The sequence below is a fragment of the Podarcis raffonei genome, chromosome 11, assembly GCF_027172205.1.
Source record: "Podarcis raffonei isolate rPodRaf1 chromosome 11, rPodRaf1.pri, whole genome shotgun sequence".
In the NCBI taxonomy this organism is placed as follows: Eukaryota; Metazoa; Chordata; class Lepidosauria; order Squamata; family Lacertidae; genus Podarcis; species Podarcis raffonei.
Genome location: NC_070612.1, coordinates 65069906 through 65091562, shown reverse-complemented (window position 1 = coordinate 65091562; position 21657 = coordinate 65069906). Strand labels below are relative to the sequence as shown.

The 21657-nt window shown below is 41.7% G+C and overlaps 1 protein-coding gene across 7 annotated transcripts in view; it reads right to left on the bottom strand.

Annotated features, from left to right (window-relative positions):
• APBA1 (amyloid beta precursor protein binding family A member 1) overlaps nt 1-21657 on the bottom strand; it is a 97118-nt gene that overhangs the window by 45420 nt on the left and 30041 nt on the right. For 5 of the 7 annotated variants that reach the window (XM_053408825.1, XM_053408828.1, XM_053408822.1 and 2 more), the window contains exons 2-3: nt 16879-16979; nt 13458-13497 (exon numbers count right to left, since the gene is read on the bottom strand). The exons of 1 other annotated variant lie outside the window; for it this stretch is intronic. The gene's annotated coding sequence lies outside the window, so the exon portion shown is untranslated. The remainder of the gene's footprint in view (nt 1-13457; nt 13498-16878; nt 16980-21657) is intronic. One more of the 7 variants, XM_053408823.1, reaches the window with a different exon arrangement.

Genomic DNA, 21657 nt, shown 5'->3' with positions numbered 1-21657 from the left:
AAAGAAGCTACGCAGAAGGATATAAGCAGGCACCAAAGCTTCCCACCTCAAAACCAGATATTAAGTAGAAGCAGCTACAAATGAAAAAGTAGTAAGAGAGAGAGCACTCCAACAAGCAGTCATATGCATAATCATATGTAAGAAGTGCCCAGGACTGAACACAGGATTTTGCTTCCATCTTATAAAGGCTTCTCGGCCTTTTGGCTAAGATCAAGTTGGCTAAGATCTGTTGAGAGTCACATTCCCCTGAAGGTAATACATTGCTGTGGGCAGAGCTAATGTCAGCAGTGAGAGGGGCCAGAGAAGGACCACCCCCCTTTTCCTCTCCCCGCCCCAGCCCATCCAGGGAGGAGCAGGCTGCTCCTGCCCGAGGCCTGAACTGAGAGCTCTGCAGAGCTTTTGCAATTAGGCCACGGCCTGCACGCCACCCTAGGACAAGAAGTTAAATTGTAGACATCTTTCAAAGTACTGTTTCTCACCAAACTACTATTAACTTTATGATGTTTTTAGTTCCTAGAGCATTTTAGCATCTTTACTGCATTCAGAATAATGTGAGATACATCATACTTATTCCCATTTTACAATAAGGGAAAAAATCCCAGGCCCTGCAACAAGCCCATGAGAGAAGCAGACATTTGTCACTAGATGCTGATGGTGTTTCTGAAACACTGATGGTGTTTCCTGCTTGGCAGGGGGTTGGACTCGATGGCCCTTGTGGTCTCTTCCAACTCTATGATTCTATGATTCTATGCGCCAATCCCAGCCTCTGGCTTCAATGGGGAAGAGCAGAAAGTCAATAATTTGATAAAATATTTTATATCACGAGGTCTGACACTAAACTATTTTAGGGGGAACCTGGTGTGGAACCTTATAGAAAGCTTTTCTGGCAATGGCTGCTTAATACAGAGGTTTACCCTAACAAATGTAAAAGAGTGAAACCCATTTTTACAAGAGGACTAAATTAAAGGACACAGATTAATCATTCAAATGGCCACAAAAAGTAGTCTTGCTGCAGGCAAACAGTCTGTGAGCACCTAGAAAGGAATGCTGTGATCACCAATAGTCAGCATGGATTTCTGAAAAATAAGTCATGTCAGACTAACCTGATCTCGTTTTTTGACAGAATTACAAGCCTGGTAGATGAAGGGAACGCAGTGGATGTAGCCTACCTTGATTTCAGCAAGGCATTTGACAAGGTGCCCCATGATATTCTTGTAAAGAAGCTGGTAAAATGCGGTCTTGACTATGCTACCACTCAGTGGATTTGTAACTGGCTGACTGACCGAACCCAAAGGGTGCTCATCAATGGGTCCTCTTCATCCTGGAGAAGAGTGACTAGTGGGGTGCCACAGGGTTCTGTCTTGGGCCCGGTCTTATTCAACATCTTTATCAACGACTTGGATGATGGACTCAAGGGCATCCTGATCAAATTTGCATATGACACCAAACTGGGAGGGGTGGCTAACACCCCAGAGGACAGGATCACACTTCAAAAGGACCTTGACAGATTAGAGAACTGGGCCAAAACAAACAAGATGAATTTTAACAGGGAGAAATGTAAAGTATTGCACTTGGGCAAAAAAAATGAGAGGCACAAATACAAGATGGGTGACACCTGGCTTTAGAGCACTACATGTGAAAAGGATCTAGGAGTCTTGGTTGACCACAAACTTGACATGAGCCAACAGTGTGACGCGGCAGCTAAAAAAGCCAATGCAATTCTGGGCTGCATCAATAGGAGTATAGCATCTAGATCAAGGGAAGTAATAGTGCCACTGTATTCTGCTCTGGTCAGACCTCACCTGGAGTACTGTGTCCAGTTCTGGGCACTACAGTTCAAGAAGGACACTGACAAACTGGAACGTGTTCAGAGGAGGGCAACCAAAATGGTCAAAGGCCTGGAAACGATGCCTTATGAGGAAACGGCTAAGGGAGCTGGGCATGTTTAGCCTGGAGAAGAGGAGGTTAAGGGGTGATATGATAGCCATGTTCAAATATAGAAAAGGATGTCACATAGAGGAGGGAGAAAGGTTGTTTTCTGCTGCTCCAGAGAAGCGGACACGGAGCAATGGATCCAAACTACAAGAAAGAAGATTCCACCTAAACATTAGGAAGAACTTCCTGACAGTAAGAGCTGTTTGACAGTGGAATTTGCTGCCAAGGAGTGTGGTGGAGTCTCCTTCTTTGGAGGTCTTTAAGCAGAGGCTTGACAACCATATGTCAGGAGTGCTCTGATGGTGTTTCCTGCTTGGCAGGGGGTTGGACTTGATGGCCCTTGTGGTCTCTTCCAACTCTATGATTCTATGATTCTATGATTCAGGCATCGTATTTCTATGAGATGCTCTCCTCTCTCCTAAACACATATAAAATTATATTCAAATGCCTTCCTATAATTTTCCATCGACAAGAGAAGTATTAGGTATCACATGGCTTTGCAAATAAAGACATACAACATTGCAGGGAAATGTAGCGCTCTCTCCCAATATTTGCTCACGGCACATAGCAGGAAGTGCTTTCTAAGCACTCCTGGCTCTGAGCTCAGACCCTGATGGATGGCTTGGCCTCTGGTGTTCCTGGCTTCTTGCAGAACTTCTCTAGTGACTGCACAAAAACAATTCATAATTCGGACAGGGTTTTTTCCAAACCAACATCCTACAGTCACCTCCCCCTGCCCCTGTGACCCCCCCCCACCAAAAGCTCTCAAGGTTTTATTTCTCCAATGTCTATACATGACATTTATTGTTTGCTTGCTTGCTTGCTTGCTTGCTGATTGATTGATTGATTGTTATTTATTGCTTAGTCCAACTGAACTTTATACCAATTGACTCTGATTGCTAGTCTTTGGAAAATACTCTTCCTTGTCAGTGTTCAGGAAAATGTAATAACTGACCCTTCCCCTTCAGCAATTATAAGGATTTGGCAAATGTGGCATGCTGTGAAATCAAAGCAGCCCAGCCAATGGCTAAGAGAGCTCCAAGACACAAGCGATCGCTTTTCTGCCTAATTTCACAAACATACATTATTTGTATTTGCTTGTACATATTTTTGTAGTTTGAAAGCGTCTGTATGGAAATATTTCACAGGGAATCTAGGTTTGTCTGAAATTCAATTTATTCCTCTGATGGTCTGTGACAAATGCTATTTGGTAAAAGGAATTAGCACAGATATGTAGCTCGCTTGTTGCAAAGGAACAACCTCAATTACTTTTGTAATGGGAGCAGCAGAGACATGGAGTGATGAATGAATAAAAATCCAACATGTGGGGAAACACATTTTCAAAGGTAGAATTTTTAATTGTGTTCCACACTCCTCCATTGCTCCCAGATACAATTTTTCTTGCTCTTGCATGAAAACAATTTCCTTCATGGGGGGGGGGGGCGATATAACACATAGGCTTTCAAATATTGTATATGTATTACTGTTGTCCTTTTGATGGAGAGCAAAATCTCACCATCTACCTTTCATTCACGATACTATTTCTAGTACATATAGTTAACGACCTTCATGTATAAAGCTCATTACAAAAGCAGTCATGTTAACCAGGTTATAGAGAATTATTTTTGACTTTAACTATCAAGGAATTTCATACAGCAAGTCTTCATAAAGAAAAGTCGTTATTAGCTGAAGTATTCCTATCCTGTCACTCTGTACAAAGATGCCCCAAGGTGGCTATTTTGGCTAAGGCTTTCAAATAATTTCTGTAGTTCACATGTATATGATTGAATAAAGGTACTCACACATTTCTACCAAATCCAGCATTCAAAGTGTCCAACTTAAAGACAAAATGTTATAAGCAAATAAAAACATGACAGACAAAACTAATAAATTCAGTCTTAAACGTACCATCTTCAAGTCCACAAGATGTCTATATAATGACATCTGTTTGCATATTTTAGCAAATGTAAAAAGGATTTGAATATAAGCCTCTGCCTACCATCTCTTTTTTCCCATGTGGAATCTTTAGGATGATATATGCCGAGCAATCTCCTATGAAGCTTCTAGTGGGAGTTCTACATAACTTTAAAAAACTATGGTATTGTCAGTTTGTGACATCATTCCACATTCCACACATGTTCTATTACCATCCAGCAAAGACCAACAATAGGGCTCAAAAGGTAGGACAAGATAGAGTCTGTCCTATCTATCTATCTATCTATCTATCTATCTATCTATCTATCTATCTATATTGCAGTCAAAGACCAGACAGCAAAGTGAACAGCAACATATGCCACCTCTGCATGAAGAAGTGGATGTAATTAAAAATTCCCTATAAACTTATTTACATTAAAAATAACACTCCTTCAGCTAAAATCTGTATTCCAGAGATTAAAATCGGTATTCATTCATTGGCCCTCACAGTCACCACAGCCTTTCTTGATAGGACAGTATAGTTTGAGGGCAAAAAGCAGACTGTTAACTTTCCTCTTTTAAACCAGGACAGTAACAAAATAAAGCTATTTGCTTCACGTCTTCTGGAGTTTCGGGGCATTTTTTCATCACAGCCTTTGTTTCCTTCCCTCCTGCTTCCATTTTTTCTCAGGCCCTGGACAAGACAAACTGAACCATCCATTTCCAATTTGCCTCTGCTTAGGGAGGCACAGGCAGAAGAATGTCTCCATTCAGACGTCACACTTCCCAGGGTTCAAACCATGACTAAAATGTGCCACAGACTCTGTCCCCTTCTCCTTTTCTCCTGCATGGATTCCCAGCATTCCTTCAGATTTGCTCTAACCCAGAGGAAGCCATTGCACCACCAGATAATGTTGAACCACAACACCCATCATCCCATCAGGCTAGCTGAAGCTTATGGGAGTCCAGTAATATCTAGAGGGCAGTATGCTGGATACCCCTGCTCTAATCATATGCAACTTTCACATCCAAATCAGACAACCTAATGTTTAGCATTCACCAGGGCTGACCATTCTTGGTTAACAACAATCACAATTTGCTGCCATGGTTGAAACAAAACCAGGATAGAGAGCTGGACAGCTCTACCCACCAAAGAGTGGAGGGGAAGGGACAGAGGGGGTGGGGGATTTCTTAGTTTTTCATGGGAGCTCAGTATTGTAGATATTGAAGCGACAGAGGGCTGCAGCTGGTCTTTCTTAAAGAAAGATTTGCTTCAAGCTGTGACACCATGACAAAAAGTGTCAGCTGCTACAGGGCAGTGTTCCTCATTGAGCATGGAGCAATGGGAATGCTGCATCATGCTGCAGTGCCATTCCAGGGGCATTCTTTATAAAGAAATAAAAAAACCTGCCCCCTATCAAAGATATCCCCTGGGAACAATGCTATGTCCTAACACTGCCATTCCTACTGGGCCATTCTCCATGAGGAATGCTGCCAGGCAACTGCTGAGTACAGAAGATGCAGCAAAGCTTGTTAAAAACAATTCAGGAGAGACCAGCTACAACCTTTTGCTGCCTCATATCTGCAGTGGTAACTCTCTGCCTTCAGCACATTAAGAAACATATCCAAACCCCTGAAGATTAAGAAACCAATCTGTGGGGCTTCCTTGGCCACCACCCCCATGCTCCCATCTTTCAGCTTATCACTGCTAGTGAATATTTCATCTTACCTCCAAGGTAAGCTGAAGCTCTTCATGATGTCAGACAAAAGCCTTTTCCAGCTTTCCAGCTGGAAACGCCAAAGATTGAACTTTTGAATTGAAAAAAAATCACAAGCTGTCCCACTGAGCCTCAGCTCTTTCCCTGTGGATGAGGCAGTGGGCTTAAGATACAGCTGTGACCAATGGCCAAAATTCAGTTACCATAAAGCTAGGATAAACTTTAAAAAGAACAATTTTAAAATATATGCACTGTCACACTACATAATTTAATCAATATATTGCCTGCCTTTTAAGTAACTGAATTATACATTTGCTAATTGCCAAGGATTCAATATATAGGGCTCATTTATGATACTGAAGGAACTGTAAAGTAACATACAATTTAATAACGAAAAACTGCATGGGGCAAGTTAGTTGTGACTTCAGTGGGTCTTGCTGGTGCACTGTTAATTTCCTGTTTTAGTAACACACACCAACCACTAGGCCTAAAGCCACAGGAGAACCAAAGATATGAAAAAGAGATGGATGCAACCCAGCCCTGGGATTTCTTTCAGGGAGCAATGGCGCACCTTGGCAGGTGGATGAAGTAGTGTAAAAAGAGCTCTCTAAACTCTGGGAAAGAGCAGTAAAACGGCAAATGCAATTCAGTGTAAATGAATGTTGTATACACAACAAATTCTAGCTTTTTTGCTATCTGTACACATAATTTATGTCAGCATATGTACATTTCTTTCAAAACATCCATTTGTCCCTTTCACTTGTTTTTAGGACGTACATGCTAAACAAAACTACCATGTGAAATGGCCCTTCATGAAAACATGTCTTTTTGACACTCCTTTCAATAACAGCAATTCAATCAGAAGTAAGAATACTTTAGACGCTGTTAATAATTAGAAGGTAGATAAACATTCACAAACAGTAATTTATGACCACTGTGCTCTCCTGCCAAATGGTGGACAGAAATCTTAACCACACTTTGGCATCTGATCAGAAATCCAGAGCAGCAGTCCAAGGGTGGCAGGTTGTGAACCACTCTGAGATCTACAGGTAGAGAGAGGGTGGTATACAAATTTAATAAATAAATAAGAAAAATCTTACACATCATGTGATTCTATGCTTCTAAGTTGCATTTGGAGAACTGAATCCACCCTCTTTGCTTTTCAGAATGTTTAAAATAACGTCACTCCTGGGGGAATCACTTAGGATTTACTGGAATGTGTCCAGCAAAGTCCCACTCAGAATACTCACTATTATCAATGGACTCTACATAGATTGGTTTGGGTTTATTTTGACTATGAAGTTGTTGAATGCAACCCAGTGACAACAAGGAAATAAATTTTAGCATTCAAATTTTGTATCTTTCATATTTCAAACAATATTTCAAATGTGAGTTAAATCATCATAAGCAGTCTAATATCTGTTGAAAAAAATAAAAGCAAGCATGCAAATGGCGTAAGAACATGCATCATGCATCACGGTGACAAAAGCTGCTACAACTTTTTGTATGGTCATAAGCAGACCATTTTGAAAATTAAAAATACCTTTAAAATGTTAACATTGCTGTGAATGTTTACATTAAAAACAACAGCCCCAAAGGGCAGCAACATTAATGCTGATGTTCTGATTATTAATTTTAGAATTAGGTTGCTAATATATTATTTGAGGGGAGAGGTGATATTGGCTCTTTCCAGAAAACAGAGCTTTAGTGGAAAGCAATGGATTAGGGATCAGCACATTCTTCTCTTTCCCTTGCTCCCTTATCCCTCAGTCAAAAGAGACAGCACCTCCCTGTTGCTAGGTTTAAAGGATTTGACATTTGTTTGAAAATAATGCTGTCAAGAGGCAGGCGTTAATCCCAACAGCTTCTTCCAGTTCCAGCTGCCATCATTCCTCAGAGGCCCAAGCATACTTCATCCACAAATAGTATTAAAAGGGAATGATGTTACTCTTTGGAGAGAATGAGGGTGAAAACTTTCACTGCCGTTAATGTTGAGTTATAAGCAACATTCTCAGCAGCATCCAGAAGCTACTAAATATCCTGTACCTTTTAATACTATCCCCCGACCCACCACAATTTCTCCATTAATTGGAGCAAGCTTGTTTTCTCCTGCTCTGGAGGGTGGGACTTGAACCCATGGCTTCAAGTTGGATGGCCGTCTGTCACCAATGCTTTAGCTAAGATTCTTGCATTGCAGGAGGTGGACCAGATGTCCCTTGCAGTCCCTCTCAACTCTACAGTTCTATGATTCTGGTACATAGAATATTCCACATGTTAAGGGTTTGGACATTACAAAAAATACTGAATACATAAAATACTTTTTTTTCTGCATTTGTCTGGAAGATGAATTTGTTTAGCTTCCCCATCTCACAACACAGGATATCATCCAACAGATTTCATCCCAGAAACAGACACTTGTGCATCAGCTTTTGTGACAGCAGCTCCAGACCAGCAATGAACAGAACAGTGTTCATGGCATGCACATCTTCCATTAAGATACATCATCCACCCCTCTGGGCTGGAATAAAAAAAAAGCATCTAGGATTGCTTCACACATTGCAAGATGTCTATGCGGAAGGTTCTCCTGTTTAGGGCTAAGTCTTGAGCTGACACTGCAATGTCCTCTGGTGAAAGTTCAACAACACAGCTTGAGGGCTTCCTTCGAATCCCGACCAGAATGCAGCAATTCAGTGGAGCACTGCACACTGGTCTAACCATCCCTGCAAAGGAAATTAGTCCAGACTGGCTGTGGGAAGGTGGTGGAAGAGACAATTTAACAACTGTTCCAGATACTCATCATGGGCAGGGACGATCTCACATTCAGGAAACATAGACTGGGTAGGCCTAAGTTGCCATGAATGTGGGAGAAAGTGGAGAAAGTGGCTGGTGCTTGGAAAGAAGCGGTCTGGCAACTGCTCCTTTACAAAACCCACCCTGGACCAACTAATCTACTTACTGGTTGCTAATAGACCTTCTTTTGGGAAGGTAATTAAGAAGGCTGAGAAGATGTTGCCCTGGTTTGGAGAATCTTAAGCTGAGACAGGAATGATGTTTTTGCTCTGCTCCTCATCCCACCCATGAAGCCCCTTGCTCTTCTCTTCACAGCACGAGTGATCAAACCAGTAACCCTCCAATTAACCATAGTTCCCCATTCCAGGAAAGTACGGAAGCCAGTTTCAGAATAAACCACAATCTGAAGTAGGTTTAAGATCCTTTTATGGCTTTTAAAATGTGTCCAGGGTGTGTGTTAAATTTTGTATTGTTGTTATGTATTTTGGTTTTTTATGCTGTACACCTGTGATCTTTCAATAAAAGGCAGTATAAAAATTTGTTGTTGTTGTTGTTGTTGTTTAGTCGTTTAGTCGTGTCCGACTCTTCATGACCCCATGGACCAGAGCACGCCAGGCACCTCTGTCCTCCACTACCTCCCGCAGTTTGGTCAAACTCATGCTGGTAACCTTGAAAACACTATCCAACCATCTCGTCCTCTGTCGCCCCCTTCTCCTTGTGCCCTCCATCTTTCCCAGCATCAGTGTCTTCTCCAGGGAGTCTTCTCTTCTCATGAGGTGGCCAAAGTACTGGAGCCTCAGCTTCATGATCTGTCCTTCCAGTGAGCACTCAGGGCTGATTTCCTTAAGAATGGATGCGTTTGATCTTCTTGCAGTCCATGGGACTCTCAAGAGTCTTCTCCAGCACCATAATTCAAAAGCATCAATTCTTCGGCGATCAGCCTATGGTCCAGCTCTCACTTCCATACATCACTACTGGGAAAACCATGGCTTTAACTATACGGACCTTTGTTGTCAAGGTGACGTCTCTACTTCTCAAGATGCTATCTAGGCCTGTCATTGCCCTTCTCCCAAGAAGCAGGCGTCTTTTAATTTCGTGGCTGCTGTCACCATCTGCAGTGATCATGGAGCCCAAGAAAGTAAAATCTCTCACTGCCTCCATTTCTTCCCCTTCTATTTGCCAGGAGGTGATGGGACCAGTGGACTTGATCTTCGTTTTTTTGATGTTGAGCTTCAGACCATATTTTGCGCTCTCCTCTTTCACCCTCATTAAAAGGTTCTTTAATTCCTCCTCACTTTCTGCCATCAAGGTTGTGTCATCTGCATATCTGAGGTTGTTGATATTTCTTCCGGCAATCTTAATTCCGGCTTGGGATTCATCCAGCCCAGCCTTTCGCATGATGTATTCTGCATATAAATTAAATAAGCAGGGAGATAAAATACAGCCTTGTCGTACTCCTTTCCCAATTTTGAACCAATCAGTTGTTCCATATCCAGTTCTAACTGTAGCTTCTTGTCCCACATAGAGATTTCTCAGGAGACAGATGAGGTGATCAGGCACTCCCATTTCTTTAAGAACTTGCCATAGTTTGCTGTGGTCGACACAGTCAAAGGCTTTTGCATAGTCAATGAAGCAGAAGTAGATGTCTTTCTGGAACTCTCTAGCTTTCTCCATAATCCAGCGCATGTTTGCAATTTGGTCTCTGGTTCCTCTGCCTCTTCGAAATCCAGCTTGCACTTCTGGGAGTTCTCGATCCACATACTGCTTGAGCCTTCCTTGTAGAATTTTAAGCATAACCTTGCTAGCGTGTGAAATGAGTGCAATTGTGCGGTAGTTGGAACATTATTTGGCACTGCCCTTCTTTGGGACTAGGATGTAGACTGATCTTCTCCAATCTTCTGGCCACTGCTGAGTTTTCCAAATTTGCTGGCATATTGAGTGTAGCACCTTAACAGCATCATCTTTTAAAATTTTAAATAGTTCAGCTGGAATACCATCACTTCCACTGGCCTTGTTATTTGCAGTGCTTTCTAAGGCCCATTTGACTTCACTTTCCAGGATGTCTGGCTCAAGGTCAGCAACCACATTACCTGGGGTGCACGAGACATCCATATCTTTCTGGTATAATTCCTCTGTGTATTCTTGCCACCTCTTCTTGCTGTCTTCTGCTTCTGTTAGGTCCTTTCCACTTTTGTCTTTACCAAAGATGGTAATCTTTGTACGAAGTGTTCCTTTCATATCTCCAATTTTCTTGAACAGATCTCTGGTTCTTCCCATTCTGTTGTTTTCCTCTATTTGTTTGCATTGCTCGTTTAAGAAGGCCTTCTTGTCTCTCCTTGCTATTCTTTGGAAATCTGCATTCAATTTCCTGTATCTTTCACTATCTCCCTCGCATTTTGCTTGCCTTCTCTCCCCCGCTATTTGTAAGGCCTCATTGGACAGCCACTTTGCTTTCTTGCATTTCCTTTTCATTGGGATGATTTTCGTTGCTGCCTCCTGTACAATGTTACGAGCCTCCATCCATAGTTCTTCAGGCACTCTGTCCACCAAATCTAAATCCTTAAACCTGTTCCTCACTTCCACTGTGTATTCATAAGGGATTTGACTTAGATTGTATCTTACCGGCCCAGTGGTTTTTCCTACTTTCTTCAGTTTAAGCTTGAATTTTGCTATAAGAAGCTGATGATCTGAGCCACAGTCAGCTCCAGGTCTTGTTTTTTGCTGACTGTATAGAGCTTCTCCATCTTTGGCTGCAGAGAATATAATCAATCTGATTTCGATGATGCCCATCTGGTGATGTCCATGTGTAGAGTCGTCTCTTGTGTTGTTGGAAAAGCGTGTTTGTGATGACCAGCTTGTTCTCTTGACAGAACTCTATTAGCCTTTGCCCTGCTTCGTTTTGATCTCCAAGGCCAAACTTGCCAGTTGTTCCTTTTATCTCTTGCCTCCCTACTTTAGCATTCCAATCCCCTATAACGAGAAGAACATCCTTCTTTGGTGTCACTTCTATAAGGTGTTGTAAGTCTTCATAGAATTGGTCGATTTCAGTTTCTTCAGCACCAGTAGTTGGTGCATAAACTTGGATTACTGTGATGTTAAAAGGTCTGCCTTGGATTCGTATAGCGATCATTCTATCGTTTTTGAGATTGCATCCCAGTACAGCTTTCGCCACTCTTTTGTTGACTATGAGGGCCACTCCATTTCTTTTACGGGTTTCTTGCCCACAGTAGTAGATGTGATGGTCATCCGAACTGAATTTGCCCATTCCCGTCCATCTTAGTTCACTGATGCCCAGGATGTCAATATTTATTCTTGCCATCTCATTTTTGACCACCTCCAACTTACCCAGGTTCATGGTTCTTACATTCCAGGTTCCTATGCAATATTTTTCTTTACAGCATTGGACTTTCCTTTCGCTTCCAGGCATATCCGCAACTGAGCGTCCTTTCGGCTTTGGCCCAGCCGCTTCATCAGCTCTGGATCTACTTGTACTTGCCCTCCGCTCTTCCCCAGTAGCATGTTGGACGCCTTCCGACCTGAGGGGCTCATCTTCCAGCGTCATAACTTTTATATGCCTGTTGTCTTTGTCCATGGAGTTTTCTTGGCAAGGATACTGGAGTGGCTTGCCGGTTCCTCCTCCAGGTGGATCACGTTTGGTCAAAACTCTCCACTATGACCTATTCATCTTGTGTGCCCTGCTCGGCGTAGTTCATAGCTTCTCTGAGTTCTTCAAGCCCCTTCGCCACGGCAAGGCAGTGATCCATGAAGGGGAGTATAAAAATTAATTAATAATAATAGAACGATTGTGGCTTATTATTATTATTATTATTAGTAGTAGTAGTAGTATAAAAATTAATTAATAATAATAGAACGATTGTGGCTTATTTTGGAACAAGGAACTGTAATTTCTAAGTTCAGACAAAAGCGGTAAACTATGGTTGATCAGAGGGCGGGGGGGGAGTTTCTTCATATAATCGTTCAAATATGTCCAATATGTGAAGCAATCCACATGTGCATTTCCAAAGAGCAGCAAAAGGAGCCCGAGTTTCAAAGCGCAGAGCATGTTCCCGTGGCTCTTTTGCTTCTCTTGCCATTATAAAGTGCACCTGGAGCTGGGCATCTTATGTTCATCTCTTGAGGACACTTTCCTCTTTCATTCAAGCAGTGGGTGGCTTTCTGTTTCTTGAATTTGCTGATCAGGGACAACTGAGCAAACATTCAGCTTGCTTTCTAAACATAATTAAAACCCTAATGAAGAACGGCAGTCTCTGAATCTACATCTCCAAGCAGAAAGAGGAATGTGTTTTCTAAGGATGCCATGTCCGAATGATGCCACAGCTCTCTCCCCTCCCCACCCCCACTTCAAATACAGATTGATCATGCCCTGGAGGAGGGATGTAACTGCAAATGGAAAATTATACAGAATTAAAGCTAGCTGATTAGAAAAAGGTGAACAAAATGAAAATAAACTTAAAATGTTTTAGATCTTTAAAACCTATCCAAGAAAAGAAATAGTCAGGGAAGCAAGAAAGAAATGGTCAGGGACAAAGTTAAGAAAGACATTCATAGTTTTATAAAAATGGGCATTTCACCTTGTTGTGTAGGAACTAATACAAAAATGAGTTGCAATTTCAGCTAAATTGGGGAAACAGCTTGAAGCATTCGTTGTGCTGAGCTATTTCAATTGCTTTTGTTTGATTTGCTCATTGCAAGCAACTAAAAGTCTGTAAATTTTGATAATAAACCTGATTTGCAATGGGGGTTGAATAATTTCAATTGCAACTGCATATTGTGAGCTTTCTTGGGAGTACTATGCCTGCAAATGTGGTATTTAAATAATTTTATAATAATAAAAAAATTACAACCAACCAAATCATGCCTTCTATACTTTTCCAAAAGCAGTAGCTAAGGGGGCTATAACGGTTGCCATATGTCCTCCTTTTCCAGGACATGCCCTCTTTTTCATGGGTATGTAAAATGAGTCTCGTCATAGCGATCCATAGTTGAAAGTAGAAGTCAGCAAAGGTGTCCTTGTTTTTGCTCTTCAAAATATGGCAACCCTAGCTAGCAAAAGGTAATAGACCAGGCCTTCTCTCTTACCTTTGTAATTAGACATTTTGGGGACCATCAGGGTTCAAAACTAAAAAAAAGAAAGAAAGAAAAAGTTACCGTATTTTTCGCTCTATAAGACGCATTTTCCCCCTCCAAAAATTAAGGGGAAATGTGTGTGCATCTTATGGAGCGAATGCAGGCTCCTTGGCTTCAGCGATAGGAGAGGAAGGAGAGGATGGTGTCTACGCAGAGAAATAGACCATGCCTGCACTAAGCGCTGGACCTGTGTAGAATGCTTCCATATATGGATGTGTTAGTGCTCCATCCATTGGTTTCCCCCCTCAATTGACAAACGTTTTTATGTTTATAGCAGAGCAAAATGTAAGAAAACATTAGAGCTGGTACATACTCAGGGCTTAACCATCAAGCCTCATGTATTTGGAATGTGAGTTGGAAAAGCTCCAGGTCCAGCGTTTAGTGCAGGCATGGTCTATTTCTCTGCATAGACACCATCCTCTCCTTCCGAAAGATTCATTAAAATACAACTGCATATCTGCAGAATAAACACAGCGAGAGTGGTGTAGCTATTAGTGTTTGACTAGAACCTGGCAGACCAGGGTTCAAATCTCCATGAAGCTCAATGGATGACCTTGGGCCATGAACAATCTTTCAGCCTAACCTACACCACAGGATTGTTGTGAGAGCGAAATGGATAGACAGACAACTCTCTTTCCAAAGAAGGGATTTAACATACAGGCAACTGCCCATTCATGCAAGTCACATGCAACCATGCACACACGCATCGCCAAGAACCCAGAAGTGGCACAAATAGGGGGCAGGGTGGAGGTGGAACAGGCTTACATGCGCCCCACTGACATGTGCAGTTCCTTGGAACGCAACCCCCGCATAAATGGGGAGTTGTCTGTACCGCTCCTCACAATTACTGTCTGTTGTGTTTCCTGTACTGCTGAGTGCCTGGTGTCCTTCTTATTGCCCCATTTAAGCACCATGCCTCTCCTGTTTGTGCTGTTTTACAGATCTCACGCACTCAAATTAAAGTGGATTCTTAATTTTACTAATACACACTAAGTACCCCAAAGATGGCAGCAGCTCCCACACCCAAAATCTTCAATTCTGATCGTTGTTTCATGTGTGAACAAGAGCTCTCAGTGTGATAAGGGAATTGCAGTCATGTCTCGAGGGAACGGATATGAGAACTCAAAATGCACCTCCCTTATAAAGGAACTGGAAAGAAGACTAAGAAATGGGACAGAATTTGGGAGGTGAATAAACGAAAAATACATGTATATGTAATTGTTTGGGGTTGGCTGGGAAAACAACTTTTGTGGTGCATCATAATCAACAGTGCAATAATTTCTTTTCAGAGTCTGGAAACACCACCAAAAGTTACAATGCCCCAGGGATCCAAGAGCATACTTCACTCACCTAGCCAGAGTTACCAAAATTATTTTAAAACACTGCTATCTCGCCTTTCAATTGCTTCACTACAGCTCCATCAGTTCCTTGCAAGCAGGCAAATATTTCTGAAGTATGAAAATTTATTAGTATGGAGTTTTCATATGGGGGCTGTTTGTTAACTTGCACTCCCTCTGCTGGCTACACTCTGCCACACAAATAATAAATGCTTATGTGACTTCTGTGGGCCAGTTAATTCTCTGCAAGCAGTGCAAACTATCTTACAAACATAAAGAAGAAGAGCACATGGAGGGTTTCAATTCAAAACAATCAAGAGAAGTCACAGCTTAGAGTTGCTCAAGAGTCCTAGAAGTCTGTTCCCCAATACTTTTCAATGCCCTTAATGCAAGTCTATCCAGAAAGGTCTTTTAGATTTCTTGACCTTTTCCTCTAGCAAGCAGAATGGACACAGCTTGTGCCTGGCTTTCACAATCTGCATTCTTTACTAGTAAGAGAAAAAAAGAAGAAGGGGGTCATCTGATTTCCGCAGCACAATCAAAAACAGCAGCTGCATCACCAAACCTTTTGTAAAATGAACAGTAGGGCTGGGCAATAGATGAATATATTGTCCAAAAACATTTTGAAGTCCATATTGTGATACAGCTTGGTTTTCGAACAGCTTAGTTCTTGAACGTTTTGGCTCCCAAACATCACAAACCTGGAAGTGACAGTTCCGGTTTGCGAATTATTTTTGGAAGCCAAACATCCGACAGGGCTTCCGCGGCTTCTGAGCTTCCTACAGCCAATCAGAAGCCGCACTTTGGTTTCTGAACGTTTTGGAAGTCGAATAGACTTCCGGAATGGATTCTGTTCGACTTCTAAGGTATGACTGTATTGGTTTCATAATTTTTGACCTGGCAATGTATCACAAATCATGGTGTGTGGGTGTGCTATGGAAAAATCACAATGTGGGAAAAACTGTGACGCCAGCCAACGTTTCTCTCAATTCCTGCAGCCCATTAACTCTGCCAGCTTAGCCGGCTCCTGCAGGAATCACAAGAGCAGGCGCCAGCAAAAATCACAATGCAATTAAAACTGTGAAGCCAGCTAATGCCTCTCCATAGCTCCATCCTCCATCATGATATATCAGTATATTGTGATGTTTAGCTGGTGATATATCACAATGTTGAAAACCAGATATCACCCAGCCCTAATGGACAGCAAATGGAACACAGTTACTTCAAATGAATATAGGTATGCTAAATATTTCATTCTTTTTTGGGGGGGATATCGCAGGGGTCAGCACACCCACACTGTGCAATGGATGAGCCTCACCCTGGGAAAACCTATGGGTGTGATACACATTTCAGAGCTAGCGTGCTTCAGAAAGGTGGACTTAAAGCAAAGAACACGAGGCGGCTGAATCTCCTTTGCTTATCATTTCCTTGGCAAGTGCCAAGCTGAAACCACATCTTCAAGAAAAGGCTAGTAATGAGAACTCTTGCAAGTCCTCAGCATTTGCCGTATCATACTGGGTGCGGATGCTAAGTTGATCTTATGCATATGGAGTTGGCTGTGTTTAGGCATGGATTTAGCTATTTTCAGGAGAAGCAAATATCTCCTTTTACAGGACAGGGTACTGTCAAGGTTCAGGGAATCCTATCCCTCCCCTAGTAGCAGCCAAAGAAGCAGATAACACGAAGAGTCCTTGCCACATAATTTATTCAATATTCACACAGAGAGACAAAGGAATGTAGTCCTTATTCAATACAGTGGTACCTTGGTTCTCAAACTTAATCTGTTCCAGAAGTCTGTTTGAAAACCAAAGCGTTCCAAAATCAAGACATGCTTTCCCATAGAAAGTAATGCAAAACAGATTAATCCGTTCCAGACTTTTAAAAACAACCCCTAAAATAGTAAAATTTAACATGAATTTTACTATCTAATGAGACCATTGATCCATAAAATGAAAGCAATAATCAATGTACTGCACAGTACTATAAAATAAATAAAATAGTATTGTAGATGATAAAAAAGTTTTAAAAAATCTTACCTGCACTGATGATAGTCATTGTTTGGATGGGGGGCTTTTATCCATTTCCGCAGTCAATCAATCAATCAATCAATCAATCAATCAATCCAACAGTAGCTGAACTGGGATCCACACAGTCACAAAAACAAATTAATGAAAAAAGCCTTAAAAAAAACAACGCAAAATAAAAAGCAAAAAACAAAAGCACCAAATATAAGCTTGAAATATCACCTCAGAACACTGCAGTCAGAAACGGAAGGTCTGAATTACTATGGGGGGGACGCAAATTAGCAGCGCAATAGGAAACATGGAAACAGAGCACATTCAGCTTCCGAGGCAAAGTTAAAAAACCGGAGCATCTACTTCCGGTTTTGCAGCATTTGGGTTCCAAGTTGTTCGTGAACTAGCTGTTCGAAAACTGAGGTACCGTTGCAATGGCGTTGTTCCGAGTAAAGCCCAACCCTCTCCATCTCTCTCTTCCTATGCCAGGAATGTCCAACTCCCAAGAGACTGTGATCTACTCCTGGTATAAAAAAACTGGCAGTGATCTACCCACTGCCATTGGAGGGAGGAGGAGCGTGTGTGAGATGGGTGGATTGCCCAGAGTTGTTGAGCTTTTTAGGGGGAGTATTGCAAAGAGTCTTTTAGATCTCCCCCGGTAACTTTTTGTACACAAAAAGTGATCTACCAGGATCAGCGAGGGATCTACCAGTAGATCACAATCTACTGGTTGGACATCCCTGTCCTACAAGTGAAACTTGGAAAATTTGAATATTGTGGAAAAGTTCATTTATTTCAGTAATTCAACTTAAAAGGTGAAACTAAGATATGAGATAGACTCATGGCATGCAAAGTGAGATCTGTCAAGCCTTTATTTGTTATAATTTAATCTTTTAATGTTTGATGTATCACAGTATTTTAATATTCTTTTGGAAGCTGCCCAGAGTGGCTGGGGAAGCCCAGCCAGATGGGCGGGGTATAAATAATAAATTATTTTTTATTATTATTATTATTATTATTATTATTATTATTATTATTATTATGGCATACAGCTGATGAATACCACAAATTAACAATCTCAGAAAAGTAGAATATTAAATGAAATCAGCAAAACAAGGATTGCAAATAGAGCAATATTGGACCTCTGAGAAGTAGAAGCATGCATATGTACTCAGTACTTGGTTTGGGCCCCTTCTGCATCAATTACTGCCTCAATGTGGCATGGATGCGATCAGCTTGTAGCACTGCGGAGGTGTTATGTAAGACCAGGATGCTTCAATAGCAGCCTTCAGCTTTTCTGCATTGCTCGGTCTCATGTCTCTCATCTTTCTCTTGGCAATGCCCCATAGATTCTCTATGGGGTTCAGGTCAGGCGAGTTTGCTGGCCAATCAAGCACAGTAGTCTTACGGGCATTGAACCAGGTTTTGGTACTTTTGGCAGTGTGGGCAGGTGCCAAGTCCTGCTGGAAAATGAAGTCAGCATCCCCATAAAGCTCGTCTGCAGAAGGAAGCATGAAGTGCTCCAAAATCTCCTGGTAGACAGCTGTGTTGACCCTGGACTTAATGAAGTACAGTGGACCAACACCAGCTGATGACATGGCTCCCCAAATCAACACAGACTGTGGAAACTTCACACTGGCCTTCAAGCATCTGGCATTGTGTGCCTCTCCATTCTTCCTCCAGACTTTGGGTCCTTGGTTTCCAAATGAAATGCAAAAGTTGCTCTCATCAGAAAAGAGGACTTGGGACCACTGAGCAATAGACCACTTCTTTTTTTCTTTAGCCCAGGTAGGATGCTTCTGACATTGTTTCTTGTTCAGGAGTGGCTTGACAAGAGGAATACAACATTTGAAGCCCATCTCCAGGATCTGTCTATGTGTGGTGGCTCTTGATGCACTAACTCCAGCCTCAGTCCACTCCTTGTGAAAGTCCCCAACACGTTTGAATGGTCTTTTCCTGACAATCCTCTCCAGGCTGCGGTCATCCCTGCTGCTTGTGCACCTTTTTCTTCCACACTTTTCCCTTCCGCATAACTTTTCATTAATGTGCTTTGATACAGCACTTTGGGAACATCCAACTTCTTCTGCAATTACCTTTTGAGGCTTTCCCTCCTTATGGAGGGTCTCAATGATGGCTTTCTGCACAACTGTCAGGTCAGCATGATTGTGCTTCCTACTGAACCAGAGTGAGAGACCATTTAAAGGCTAGGATCCCATTGCAGGTGTTATGGATTGAATAGCTACTGCACCTTTTCACAAGGTCCAGCTCCGAGGGCCTTCTGGCGGTTCCCTCACTGCAAGAGACCAAGTTACAGGGAACCAGGCAGAGGGCCTTTTTGGTAGTGGCGCCCGCCCTGTGGAACGCCCTCCCATCAGGTGTCAAAGCGATAAACATCTACCTGACATCCAGAAGACATCTGAAGGCAGCCCTGTTCAGGGAAGTTTTTAATATGTGACATTTTAGTGTATTTTTCATCTTTGTTGGAAGCCGCCCAGAGTAGCTGGGGAAACCCAGACAGATGGGCGGGGTACAAATAATAAATTATTATTATTATTATTATTATTATTATTATTATTATTATTCTAATTTTCTGAGATGGTTAATTTGGGGTTTTCATCAGCTGTACACCATAATCATCACAGTTATAACAAATAAAGGCTTGACATACCTCGCTTTGCGATGTCATGAGTCTATCTCATATATTAGTTTTACCTTTTAAATTGAATTACTGAAATAAATGAACTTTTCCACGATATTCTAATTTTTCCAGTTTCACCTCTATGTCATCCCTGCACCGGATGATCTGGGCTTTCTGCCTCTGAGCTTTCTGTCCTACTACCCTCAATGCATGCCTAGTCCTGGGGGTGGAGGTCAGGAATGCTCTCCAAAGACCCGGAGTCTGTCAGCTATCTCTCCCCCAGTGTTTCTTCTTCCTGCTGTTCCTCTTCCAATATTTCCCAGCTTTCCCCCTCTGCAGTCTCAGAACTATGTCCGTCTGCAAACCACTCTTCTAAATCTATACTGTCCTCCTGTTCTCGGGAAGGTTCAGGAGAAGTGGCCCCCACCATTCCTCCTCAGTCCTGTCCCTGACAGGTACCTCCTCCCATGGCTGTTTGATTCTATCACATGCTGTAGGAAGCAAGTGCCTCGTGGCATCAATACAACATTCTATCCATTAGGTCTCCGTTGTCAAAATGCTATTGCTATATACAAAACTATTGATTTACAAATAAAAAATCCATTTCCTAATTCGTATGAACTGTTACTGATATAATTATCCTACTGCCAAAATCTTTCTAAGACACTGAGGAAGTGAAAATGGCTGTTTTAGAAGATGCCTTTCCCCGCTGAGCAAGAGACTGGAATAAATCATTCTGTCCCAAAAGAAAAAGAAAAAACCAACCTGCCTCCCTAAAGAGTAAGGATCTGAACCAATAAATAAAGGCTGGCAAATATTCCCAGCATCCCCCAACTATGTCCATTACCGAGCACAAAATGCCACTGGCTAGAAAGACATTTCAATTTGAAGAAATGCAACAACACACGAGTTAACAGTATCAGCTCCCTCCAGCACTAAGAATTCTCTCCCCAACCTCTCACTGCCAACACATAAAGCACAGAGACCTGAAGTTTTGTGGCATTCAAGAAAATTGCTCTGTATTATATTCAGACAGAAAGAGAGAGAGAGAGATCCAAATAGAAAAAGGGACCAGGCAGGGCTGTCCACTTTCCCCCTTACTGTTTATTACAGTCCTGGAAATACTCACACTGGACATAAGGAAAGATCAAGGTATACAAGGGATAACATTGGGGGGAAAGCCTTCACGTTGAAAGCTTTCGCGGATGATTTAATATTAATGGTGGAACAGCCAGAAGAAAGTATTCCAAAAACCTTAGAAAAAATGATGGAATTTGGTAAGGTCTCAGGGTTCAAACTTAATAAATCTAAAATGAAATTAATGGTCAAAAACATGCTGGATCCTGAGAAAAAGGAATTACAAGAAAAAATGGGCCTACTAATCGTCAAGAAAGCCAAATATTTAGGAATTGACATCGCTATGAAGAATATCAATCTGTTTGAAGACAACTATAAAAGAATTTGGAAAGAAATAAAAAATGACATGGATATCTAGTTTAGGTTACAATTGACATTATGGGGCAGAATCTCTGTCATTAAAATGAATATACTCCCAAAAATGCTATTTCTTTTCAAATGATCCCTATTATAGGGGAAATGGAGTATTTTGAAACATGGAGGAAAGATTTAACTAAATTCATTTGGCAGGGAAAGAAGCCACGCATAAGATACAAATTATTAACAGACAAAAAAGAAAGGGGGAGCTTTGCACTTCCAGACCTAAGAATCTATTATGAAGCCTCATGCTTATGTTGGATTAGGGACTGGATGTTATTAGACAATACAGATATTTTGGATTTAGAGGGCTGGAATAAAATGCACGTCTGGCATGCATATCTTAGGTATAACAAGGCCAAAACACACAAAGGGTTTACTAATCACATAATTAGGAATGCACTATATAAAGTGTGGATAAAATACCAAAGTTTGTTAGAGCCCAAGACAGTGTCACCACTGGAAGCGTTTTCAGTTAAAAAAGGGAATATGGGGGGAAATTGGGCAACATACAAACAGCTCCTAATAGAGGAGGATGGTCAATTGAAACTGAAACCTTACAAAGAAGTTAGAGATCACTGTACCAGTTGGCTGCAATATTACCAACTACAGGACATATTTAATTCAGGGGGGAAATTCGGACAATAGAAAATGAGTGGTAGTCTATA